The sequence below is a fragment of the Arachis ipaensis genome, chromosome B07, assembly GCF_000816755.2.
Source record: "Arachis ipaensis cultivar K30076 chromosome B07, Araip1.1, whole genome shotgun sequence".
NCBI lineage: Eukaryota > Viridiplantae > Streptophyta > Magnoliopsida > Fabales > Fabaceae > Arachis > Arachis ipaensis.
In genome coordinates, this window is record NC_029791.2 from 50,980,733 (window position 1) to 50,993,617 (window position 12,885).

General features: G+C 38.1%; 1 long non-coding RNA gene across 1 annotated transcript in view; it reads left to right on the forward strand.

Annotated features, from left to right (window-relative positions):
• The window catches only part of LOC110264197, an 8,185-nt gene extending 4,482 nt beyond the window's left edge, over positions 1-3,703 (forward strand). Inside the window, exon 3 of the long non-coding RNA XR_002349920.1 lies at positions 3,508-3,703. This is a non-coding gene — a long non-coding RNA (uncharacterized LOC110264197). The remainder of the gene's footprint in view (positions 1-3,507) is intronic.

Genomic DNA, 12,885 nt, shown 5'->3' on the forward strand with positions numbered 1-12,885 from the left:
GTTTAAAAAAATAATAAGAATAATAATAAAATATATTTAAATTTGATTTAGCATAACACACTATTTATGCATTTGTTGCTCTTTTGAAAATGTTGGACTCATATTTTTCTTTTTATGAATGGATCAATTCCCTTCTTAAGCTTTTCATTTCTATGGAGGTTATATTTGATTCTGTTTTTAATTACTCTCTTACTTTTATGAACGTCACCATTAGTCTTAGTTTTCCTTCTCTTATGAATCTCATACTCATCCAAGTCAACTTGAATTTGTTTTCATCTAATGCACTGTTTATCCTCTTATTTGTTTTTCTTTAGTCAAAGGTTCTTTCTTGAGAATTTTCTATTGATTGAGTTGTCTCTCCTTATGCGTCTTGTATTCCTTTGGATCAATTGATAACTTGTTTGATATTCCAAGCCTAGTGAATTTTTGTTTGAATTTCATTGATTTAAAGATCCTTTCTTGTAGATTTCCTTTTAAGTGCATTTTAATCTCTTGAATATTCCTGTGAAGGTGGTAATTTCAAGTATACTTCCGGAGTTTTGTTTTGAACTATTTTTAAAGAAGTTTTGAACTCTCTTTGAAGGAGTTTCAAATTAAATTTTCTTACTTGATTGTAATTGAAAATCATTTATTAAATTTTGATAAGGTTGTTTTGACTTAGCATACACTTCTTTACGTGATGTTCTAAAGACCTTATTGTGCGTACGCGGCTCTGGCGCGCATACGCTAAGGTGAAAATTTTCAGGCACTCGCGTATGCAGCAGTTGGCATGCGACGCGGACCAGCCCTTCTATTTCGCATACTCGCGTATGCGAAAAGGTGTTCGCGTTCGCGGAACCTGCTTTTGATAAAAGTGTGTTTACGAAAATTTTTACCTCGGATTTCTCTTTTCTAAATAGATTTTGACTTCTTCTATCTTTGGTATAACTTTCATACACATTTAATTGAATATTAACTTTGAGAAATTTTTGAACAAACCTTTGATTTCCTTCCCAGTTTTATGCATACTTTTGGTTAAGTTGTGCACCTAACTACCTTTCTAAATATTTGAGGAAATAATTTGCTTTTAGCCAAACTAGTGTTCATTTGTTTTAAAACTCTACATAATCCATTTCAACATAAAATTGTATTAAAGTAACGCCACATTTATATGCTTGTTATTCTTTTACAAAATGTTTGTTGCGCATCTTTTCTTTGAGAATGTGAAATGGTTTTTGAAAAAGTTTCCATTCTTTATGAGCAATTCATTCGAAAGTATTCTTAATTCTACTCGAGTCTTATGAGCTTTGTCTTTGGTCTTAGACATTCTTTTTCTGTAAACCTCATATTCCTTGACTCGACTTGATTTTGTTTCAAACTACTGCACTACTTTTTCTTTTGTTATTTCTATTGGATTTTGTTAATTTGGGAGTCATTTTTGAGATTTCCAAACTAATTTTCTTTCTGGCACTCTTCATTCCCTGTGCATCCCTGATTACTTATGATCTCAACAATCCTTTCAAGCTCTTGCGGATTTCGTCCTTGTCGCTTGTCCTTTTCCAAGGTCTTGTATTCTTCTGAATAAACTCGAGGATTGCTTTAGAGTCACGTATGACCTTTAGGCGTAGCAAACGAAACTTTAAAATGTTGTTCGTGAACGTGAAAGGTGGATCGGTAAGTGTACAATGTTATGAGAAGTTGTGGGAGTTTCGGTTCTCGCGAATGAGTTTGCAGATGTTAGGCTTGTGACTGGTTATGGGGTTGTGAAGTGACTGATGGAGTTGAAAAGTTGAAGTTTTGAAGTTGGTACGAGGTTTGTGCACCAACGTTATCCTGTTTATTTACATCAACATGTTTTCAAACTTTTGCCACCTAGATACCCCCTTTGTTTTTGCAAACACCTAACTAGAACACTTGTACCTTCTTGTGCTTCAAGTTTTGGTAAAATAGTAGCCCCATGGGATATCTTTGTTTTGAACCATCTTGTAACTGTTGCTTTAGACCACACTTTTCCCTTACACCTAGGTTTTACGAGTTATCCGGTATTTGGAAAATTATATTTATATATATGCCAAGACCTTTGCTTTTCTAAAGAATACAAAAATAAGGTAATCGAAACTATTTTAGTATTTTGTGTATTAAGTTAATTTTCGAGGACGAAAATTTTTATAAATGGGATAGGATGTAAGACCCCGAATTTTGAAAAGTTATTAATAAATTATTTATATTTCATTATATTTATTTAAGATCATATTTTTGGAGATTTTTATATATAAGTTGAGTAAATTTTTATTTATTATTTATAGTTCTTATAAATGATAAATAATGAGTATTTTATATGCCTTAATTTTAACATATAGATTTTTAACCTTATTTTATAAATAAATAATTTACTTATCTCCAATTTTTATTAAATTGGTATTTAACTGAAAATAATTTACATATTGATAATTAAAATGTATTTTTTTAAAGATAGATACTTTATATTTAATTTAACTTTTAATTATTATTCTATCTTTTTATTTATTTTATAAAATTATATTTTTACCCCTATTTTATTAAAATTTCCTAATCTACCTCAAACCCTAATTTTCTACCCTAACTCACCCTCACTCTTCTCCCAGTGCCACAAACTTTCTCCATACCCTAACACTCATCAGCTTCAGCTTCAGACAAGAAGAAACGAAAGAAAGAAGAACGAAAAGGAAGAGGGAAAGAAGGAAAGGGGGAGGAAGAGAGGGAAACCCGTGAGGGAGGGAGAGCGCCAGGGGAGGAGATGTCCGCACCGCCACCATTGCGTCACCTACGCCGTCGCCACCGTCAGTCGCACCACCACCCAGCATGTTATCACCGCTGGTCTGCCAAGGAGCCGCCATCAAGACACAAAACTGCGTGAGGAGAAGGAGGTAAAACCGTTATGCAACCGTCGCTGTCTTCGTCGCGTGTGGAGTTGCCGTCGTTGACGAGCCCGGCCACCGCCCAGTTGCATCACCGTCATGAAGTCCTTGCCACCGTCTTTCCCTTTGCAAATCGTTTCCATGATTGGAGCAGAGGACGAGAGAGAAAGCTCGCGGTGGGGGAAAGGGGAGGCGCCGCCGTTCTGCGCAAAGCTATGAACCCCGTCGCGCGCTCCGTCATTTCTGTTTCTGGGAGCTGCCGCCAAGAAAATGCCTTTACCACCGCTTTATTCCGGCATCCTTCTTGGGCACGGTAACTTTCTTTTTTTCGGAACTCTTAGTGTTAATGTTCTGTTGAAGTTTGTTGACGATGTTGAGATCTTGATTACCGTAGGGTCAAGCCCCGAGGTTTACATGTCGAATTTTAGGTTGTCGTTGAACCACCGATGTTTCTGGCCACTGTCGAAGCTGCCGCCGAGTCAGTTTGGGATTGCGGCTACTCAGTTTTGCTGTTACCGTAAGTGTACTCTATTTCGAACCCTCATCGTTAGTTTTCCGTTATGTGGTTTAAGATTTCTGCGATATTAATGTTTTTAGGAATTAGAAATCGGGTTTGCATGTTGTGATTGAGGCTGTTCTGCTATTGGGAAAGCAAGCAGAGCTGAGGTTTTGGTTGCTGTTGATTCTGGGCTGAGAGAAAAGAGTTCAGTTGACACGTTTGGGTTATGGTTTCACTTATCGAGGTAGGGGCTTTTTCAGAAAACTAAACTTTATAATTCGGAGTTGCTATATGTGGATATTGATGTGAGTAATATACTCCTAGTGATTGTATAAGTCTTATGTATTGTTTGGTTGTCTTGGATGGATACAAATGTTTGTTTGACTGGATTATTATTTGGTTTTGTGAAACAGACGTTTCATGAAGCGTTTCTTTAAAGTTGTTTCTTTAAAATTTTGAAATTGTGTTTAATCCGTTGCAAATGAGGTTGTTTCTTGAAATATGAATTTTCGGAATTAGTATGATTTTAAACTAATTTGATTTTGAACCATGGAAAGGGCTGCGGAATAGTTTGGTTGGGAATCGAAAAGGGTGGCAAAGTCCAAGTTTTAGGGGAGATGTTGCCAAATTTTTATGAGATTTAAGATTCTGTTTTAAAATGTGATTTAGAAAAGGAATGAATTTGAGAGGTTCTATTATTTGGTTTTTGATTTATTAAGAAATAGATGTTTCGAGTTAAATTTATTTAAGAAAATTTTATGTTTTAAGATTGATTTAAATATGAAAGAACCTATGTTTTGAAGTTTGATTAAAGAAGTACCTTTGGAGAAGTTTTAGTGGATTTTAAAAGAAATTGAACTTTGATTAATTAAATTCGGTTTGCTTTTGAAGTATTCTTTAAATTTTGACTTAACAAGACTAAACAATTCTGAGCCTCGGAAAGGTTTTCGATTTAAGAATGAAATGAAATTGGTTTTTGGGCTTAAATAATTTTGCTTTTGAAAGTGGTTTGGAATGTTTAGCTTACATGCCTTGGTTTTGGCTTTAAATATTTATTTTGATCAATTTCAATTCAAGTAACTATGATTTCGAGTATTTCTAAAAATATTTAAAAAATGTGTAGGTTATTCTTCCCTAGAGTCTTGAGTCTTTGCCAAGGTTGTTAATTAATGACTCTGATTTAAAATAGTCAAACAAATTATTTTAAAGTGAAAGATTGAGTCTTTTCAAAGAAAATCTCCTTTTGATATGATATTTCTGAAAGTCTTTTGGAAGTTTTGAAAAATATCACATAAAGTGGCTATGTTTTGAAAGAGAATCGATTTTGAGGAAAAAGTGAATTATGAACTTGGAATAATTTGAAGTATGAGGAATTTTGAATTTTGAAATAAAGATGAGCATGATTTTGGATTTTAAAGAAAAGTGATTTGAGGAGAAAGTGATATATGGCAAGAATGATGATTTGACTTGGTATGAATTATTAACGAAGAGCGAAAATGATAATGAATGAATATGTGGCTTTGCACTTCTTTTATTTGAGATACGAATTTTCCTGGGTAAAGTATCGTAGCTAGCCACCACATGTTCCATGTTGAGACTCGATACTCTGTTAACCCTACGACATAAGGGTGACCGGGCACTTATAAATTCCTAGGAAGGTTGACCCCCATTGAGCAATTTTATGTATATTAGAAAAAGTTATGCATAGACTCTAGGGGATGCGCGTCAGGGGACAGTCCAGGGTTTAGCAGCCGGACTTGCCGAGTTGGCTTGATAATCGACAGATGAGACTCATTAGGCATAGGGCAGGCATGCATCATATGCATCTAAGTGACATTGTTTGGGTGTGCATATTGTAATTGGTTTGCCTATATGAATAATTATGTTTAATTGTTAATTGCTCAACTTGATGTAACTGCTTGATTGTGCTTGAACCTTCTACTTGTGTTTGTGACTGAAATTGGTTGAATTTGTGGTGAATTGGCTGTGATTGATTATGAGATGGGCCAAAGGCCGTGTTTGATTTAAATTTTTGTTTTAGAAAAATATGAAAAACTAAACTGGTTCAGCATAGACTTAATAAACCTATGCGTGGAACAGCTTGGTCATTCATGCTGTCTAGGGAAAACTTTTAAAAAGGCTTCTGGATTTTTAAGAAATTAACAGCTTTCCCTTTCAGAAAGGATTTCGGATTTTGAATATTAAATCTTTGGTTTTGAAAAGATGCATAAGGCGGTTATTAATCACTGTATTTTAAAAATAGTTTTATTTCACATATCCTATTATAGTAATTCTCTAACCCAATAGTGAGAACCAGCGAGGACGATGTTCTCACTCCCCTACAGGTCTTTTCTTTGCAGGTTATGGACGATGAAGTTTGGAAGAGCCTATTTTATTTCTTTTCTGTTTAAACGATGTTTTATGTTGTATTAGTTACTTTTTCCCTCACCTTTATCTGTACATGTTTTTATAAGAGGGATAGGAATTTGATTATGTAATGCTTGTCAATTAATAATATGTAAATATATGTATTCTTTATGAGTATTGTAATTTATATTTTAAGTATGGATCTATGTTTTGAAAAATTCTGAAGCCCTTTTTGGCCCAAATCCAAGTCCAGAAGGCATAGACCAGAGGTTATAAAGTGGGGGAATGCATCCATTCAGGGAGAGCTCGCCAATTCTCACTTTCCATGATTTAGATTTAGTTTGAGAGAGGTTCTCTCCTCTCTCTCTTAGGATTAGGATTTAGGACTTCTCTTAGTTTTTAAGAGTAACTCTCGATCCAGAATTAATATTTACTTTAATTTATGTTTTTATGCCACTTTTACTTTAATGCTTTTATTCGTATCTATAAATGTTGCCAAATTGGCTTATGAACCCTTTCTATGTTATGAATTGAATTAATGATTATTTGAGGTATTTCAGTTATTGATTGCTTTCTCTTTAATTTGTGTTACCATTGCTTTCCATCTAAGGACACTTTTATTCCAGCAATTTTACTTTTTCCCCTTTTGGTCTTGGTTAAGAAATCAGTAACTCAATAGTTATTAAACTCAGCATAAGTGATAATCGTTATCTTGCTAATTGAACTGAACTTCAATAATCCCAACTTTTTCTTAGGAAATAAATAGGATTGGAAGGTCAAACTAATTAGTCCCTTGACTTTCCTTTGCTTTAGTAAAGGTTAACTAAGTGGAATTAAGATTCAACTTTCACTATTGTTGAGAGGAATAACTAAGTTGGACTTCCAATTTCTCTTACCTTGCCAAAAGTTTGCTTTACAGTATTTATTTATTTTAATTGCCACTTAAATTAATTGTCATATTTATTCCTCCTTCTTGAAACCCCGAATTTACAATCTCCATAGCCAATAATAAGAACATACCTCCTTGCAGTTCCTTGAGAAGACGACCCGAGGTTTGAATACTCGGTTAACAATTTTTAAGGGGTTTGTTACTTGTGACAACCAAAAACATTTGTGTGAAAGGACTTTTGAAGGTTTAGAAACTATACTTGCAACGAGGATTTATCCGCAAATTTCTAGACTACGCAAAAGTCTTCTCATCAAAATGGCGCCGTTGCCGGGGAACTGCTAACGTGTGCCTTATTATTGGTTATTGTAAATATTTTTCTTTTGCTTGTATATTTATTTTTATTTTTTTTCCTTTTTAATTTTATCTGCTACCATGAACTCTCACCCCTCTCGCTTTGAGTTTGGTTCTAACTTGGTTGAAGGAAATAGAAGTTACAACAGGAATATGCATCAAGGTCAGGCCAATCAAGGATGGATGGAGCCAAGAGGATATAATCAACCCTTTAGTCAACAACACCCTCCGAGATATCATGGACAAGGACCATTCTACCGTGCATACCCAGCTGAAGGATATGGTGGACAACCTTGTAACTACCAACAAGCCCCACCCCGTGCCTATAGACCATCCGTTCAACATAACCTCGAACCACCACACTCACAAGCTTCTCTTCACTATTCGCCACCGTATGATCCTTCCTTACCCCAGTACCAATCCAATCACTCCCAATCACCACCACTTTCCTATGTATCATGTCCAAATCCAGCACCCTGAGAATCAGAGGTTCGCCTGAAAGAAACAGTAAATAAACTTCAAACAACCATTCGACAACTGGAGCAAGCAGTAATCCAATGGGTTTCTAGACGCTCAAACATTCAAGGACCAACCACAGCCCCATGTGGACAATTTCATGAAGAGCGTAGCATGAAGGAGATACTAGAGACTCCAGTGGACAAGACAGAGCATGAATTCATACTAGAACAAGTAGAAGAAGCTGTCATTGTTCAAGAAGAAGAGTTGGTTGAAGATCTAGAAGATGCTGAACCTCCATGGGAATCCAGAGCTGAAGAGAACTCCGTCAAGGACGTTATAGTTGATGCTAAGGAGGATAGTGCACAACCCCCAAGGCAAGTCGTTTATGAAGAATCAGACAGAATAATCCAAGAAGCAAATTCCCTTGATAGTGATAGTCACAAGTCTAGCTCTCTTAGTAATGAACTTGCATCCGCAAGTGAATTCTCTGAGATTGAAGAATCTTCCCCAGACGAATACGAAGATGATGCAGAGGTAGATTTCTCTTAACCTCCAATCTATGACTCGAGTGATGAGGAAGACATAGAAGACTTTGACCAGGGTGATACTACATTTGAAGACTCTTGCAAGGAAGTGGAGAAATTCACAGAAGAACCCAAGGGAGAAGAACTTACAGAACCACCAGAAACACCTACCCCAAGGCCATTGCCACCCAATACAAGCTTCAAGTGGGTACAATCCTTAACCTATAACTTTACTTATTCACTTGAATATGGTTTGCTTGAAACAGATGGCTAGCTTAGAGCTCTTTGCGGCTCTAAGAGTAAGAGGGAAATGGCTCGTACTCAGAGCTGGTGCACAAGGTTCAATAAGGTTCCGCGCTTCAACTCGAAGTGCACGGATTGGTATCATGTTCAATCGAATGGATCACGGAGAATGTTTGGTCACCATGGTGAAAATCTACTTTTTAAACCGCCCAGATGGAAACATGTAGATCAAGACGGAGGCGGATTTAAAAGCAAGGCTTGGAATCATGGACTCTATCCTGACATTCATCATCCCGAGAGTCTGAAAATCTGTTTGAAGCTGCTCAGAAGCTTTACATGCCTAGTTTGGGACCCCGGAGGCTATTGGCATTCCAAGCATTGGTGGAGATTTCTGGATGAATTTAAACACAAGCCACCATAACAAGAAGCTCAACCAATGTCCAACTTACGGACTGTAACTAAAAGTGCTAGGTGGGAGACAACCCATCATGGTATTGTCGCTTCTTTTTCAGTTTATTTCATGTTATTTGTTTTTATTTTTACTTCCTTTTTATTTTACTTTATTGAACCTGGAATCATGCATAACACTCCTATTAATCATTGCATTCTGCATAAAAAAAGGGTGTACGACGCGACGGCATGCCCCATGCGATCGCGTCATAATGCGAAAACATAACCCACGCGACCGCAACAACCACGCGGCCGCGTGACCTGAAGATCGGCGTAAAGATCCAACGTCCAGAAAGTTAGGCTGGAATCGTGCGGCCCTTGTGCGATTTGCACAAATTGACCCACGCGATCGCATGCCCCATGCAATCGCGTCACTTGCACAATACCAATCCCACGCGACCGCGTGAGCGACGCGATTGCGTCGCATGGATTGCACAACACCCTAGAAGGAAACAAAGAGTTGCGCTGAAACAACGCTAGAATCGTGCGTCTAGCATAAATTCCAGCGACGCGATCGCGCGTCCCACGCGATCGCGTTTTCCCCTCTTCCACCCCTTCCATGCGATCGCGCGACCCACGCGATCGCGTCATCCCTATTTCACCCCCACCACACGACCGCGTGCCCCACGCGCCGCGCCGCCGTGCCCACCGCCGCCAACAGCCGCGCCGGACATCACCGCCACCACCCCCAGCCACCCCTGTACCCCAACCTCCTTCTTTCGCCTTCCAGGTTCTGCAACACATGATCCCTTTTATCCGTTCGTATTTTTTCTTTTTTTTTTTCGTTTATGTTCATGTTTAGGATAACTATATGTGCATGTTGTAGTGGATTTTAGGTTGTTAGGTAGCCTAGGATGTGGTTAGTGGATTTAGGTCTGTTTACTTGCATTGTTCCTGTTTCTGCTTTATCATATTTGCAATTCTGCTGTTGCTGTGACTCTGTTCATATGCTGTCATTTCTTGCATTTGCTGCTTATTACTCTGAATTTTCATGTTTCTATTCATTATCTGTAACTGCAGCTTGATTTTTAATTCATATGAACTGCTTTGGTTATTGTTTATTTTCCGGGATAATCCAATTTTAGCCGGAATACTGCCCAAATTTCTATAAAAATGTTTTCACTCATGTTTCAGTTTGGCAATTTGAACTTTGTTTTCCTCTGCTTTAACCAAACCATTTCATGAATGCCTGGGCATGCATTCTTATCCTTTTTGATTTTCTGGTTTATAAACTGCATTTGTGATGTTTTGATTCCAATTTTTACTTTCTTTATATCTATTTGAATCAGCATCAACTTGCTTTCTTGTTTGGTTGTGAGTTACTTATAGTTCCTACCTGTGAATCCTTGTTACATGGAATATTTTCTTTATGCCACTTACCTTAACCCACTTTTTACTGACTCCCTGATTTTAAATTACTAACTTCTTTTTCAAATTCTAACCAAGCTAACCTTTTAAAATCTCTTTTCTGGTTTTTCACTTTCCTTTAACTTTCTAACCATGGCATAATGATAATTTTTTCTGTTTAACATGAATTCAATTACATTTTGGATTGTGAAATTTTCCTTTTGAACTTTTCATTCCTATACAATCCTGAATGCACATTTACTTAACTCATTTACCTCATTCTAATTCTCCTGTGCCACTCTGTGTTTTCATTGATTCTTTGCCTATTTGCTTTCCTATTTTTATATATCCTGGTTTTCCATTTTTCAGGATTTCTGCCAGTCAGAGGAAAGGTAAAGGCAAAGCTACAACTGGCAAGCGTAAAAGAGGAGAATCAGCCGTGTCCATCATTGATCTCATGCACGATTCCTCCTGGCAGGAGAAGAACTTTACCCAGCAGGAAAAAGCTGACCAGCTGCTCCCTGCAAATGATTCCGTAAAATTTGCAAACCGATACTGTGAGCTGAAGTATCCGGCATTTGCAAACTCCAGGAACCTATACCTGGAGAGAACTCTGAAGATTCCAGAAGCACTCAAGCAATACACCACTGAGCAAATCAAGCAAAGAGGCTGGTTCTTTCTGGAGAGAGCACCGACAGAGGTCAATGCATCTTGGGTTAGGGAATTCTACTGCAACTACTACATCACCACCCTAGATGCAGTGAACCTGAGAGGAAAGTAGATTCTGGTCACTGAGGAGGCCATTGAGGACATCCTACAGCTTCCACCTAAGTCTGATCAGCCTGATGGTTACAAAAAGGCTGAGGAGGACATGCGCTATATGCGATTTGATTGGGATGCTGTTAAGTCACGGATAGCCCTCGACCCGACTGTTTCTTGGGAGATGGGTCAGGACACCACTATGCCTAGAGGGATCAAGAGGGCATATTTGAATGATGAGGCTCGGTTATGGCATCAGATCCTGAGTAATTTTGTGATGCCAAGTACTCATGAGACGGAGATCCTGGCTGCTATGATCACTCTCCTATAGTGTGTGATGGAGGGTAAGGACCTGTACTTGCCACGCTTTATCTGGCATTATATGGCCAGGGTCCACGTCCGTGGCACCCTCCCCTTTCCTTATCTGGTTACACAGCTAGGCCGTCGAGCTGACGTGCCATGGGAGGATGCCGATGAGAGACCACCAGCGGCGGACTGCAGGAAGATCATTCCTCACAGCAGGAACTTCCTGGCCTTGGGCTACAGACCACCACCCTTCACTGCTACTGCTGAGCCAGCCCCACCGTTTGTTGGACCCTCTTCCACCACAGTTGCCCCTGCCACCACCACTGCACCTCCACCTGCCTCAGAGCCAGTGTACCACCTCGTGCACCGCTTATTCCGACAGATTGATCAGATGGAGCGCCGTAACTGGCGGCGGTATGAGAGATCGGAGCGTCGCAGCAAGCGACGCTATGCGCATCTGAAGCTGATGATCCGACAAGGCAGTGACATCCCCTCCGAGCCTGACACACCATCAGAGCCATCAGAGGAGGAGGAGGATGAGCACGAGGAGGAGATTCATTCCCAGGAGGAGACCCATCCGCAGGCAGGGACAGAGCAGGCTGCCCCACATCAGGAGGTTCCCCATCAGATTGAGGCTGCAGATCCGGAGATCCTGATCCAGTCAGCACCTCCTCTGCAGCAACCAGATCCTCAGCCAGTCACCACCACTGAGACACCAGCCACCATCCCTACCAGTGATGACACCCCTTCACACCCGGCTTGACTGAGCATCAGGGACGATGCTTCACTTTAAGTGTGGGGAAGTCGCCATCTCTGGCGTTTTATTTTGGTGAACCACTACATCTCTTTTTCTTTTATTTTGGGATATTTTTCTATATTTTTCTCTTTATTTTTATTTTCTGAGTACTTATACACTGCCACTCTTATGTATTTTTACTCTATTTTCTGCATTTTGTATTTTTAGTTCATATTTTAGTTATTTAGTTTAGTCTGCAATTCTAACTTATTAGTGGATCAATTAGTATAGTTTACCCTTTTTAACATAAGATAGCTTAGTTATAGCTTAGTTTAATTTAATAAATATAAAAAGGAAGTAAGCTAGGAACTTGAACATAATAGATTAAAATCCATAAACCCTGTATATATAGCATTACATCATGTAGTTAAGTTAACAACATTTCATCAAGGAGTAACACTAAAACTTTAAAGCCATTCAATATAAGTTTTACATTGAGAATAATGAGAATTTTTAACTAAACCTGTATGACATACATAACTGATAAATGATTTTTGAGCTAGAGAACACATAGCCTGTGAGTTTTGAGCTTAATTGTATGGTTACATTTAAACCATAATTTTTATTCCTGTGTGTTCCACCCTTCTTTTATATTCTGATATTCTTTACTTTGTTTTAATCTATATGTCCAAATATAGAATATAGATATAGATACATACCAAAAGAATGATTGAGGCCATCAATTGATTTTAAGCTCACTTATCCCAAAATAACCTACCTTTCACATCACCCTTGTTAGCCCCCTTGAGCCTTTAAATTCTCTTTTATTCTATTAACCACACTACTAGCCTTAAGCTGAAAAACAAACAAAAAATCCCAAGTTGAATCCTTGGTTAGCTTAAGATAGAAAATTATGAATAGTTTAATTGTGGGAAACCTATTGGGAATATGGATGATAAAAACAAAAGGTAGAAGAGTTGAAAAGAATAAAATAATTCAACTAAGAAATTTTTGGGAAGCATTCTCATGAGAAATCAAAGTGATTAAATTACTATGTGTATTAAAAAACATTTCAAAAA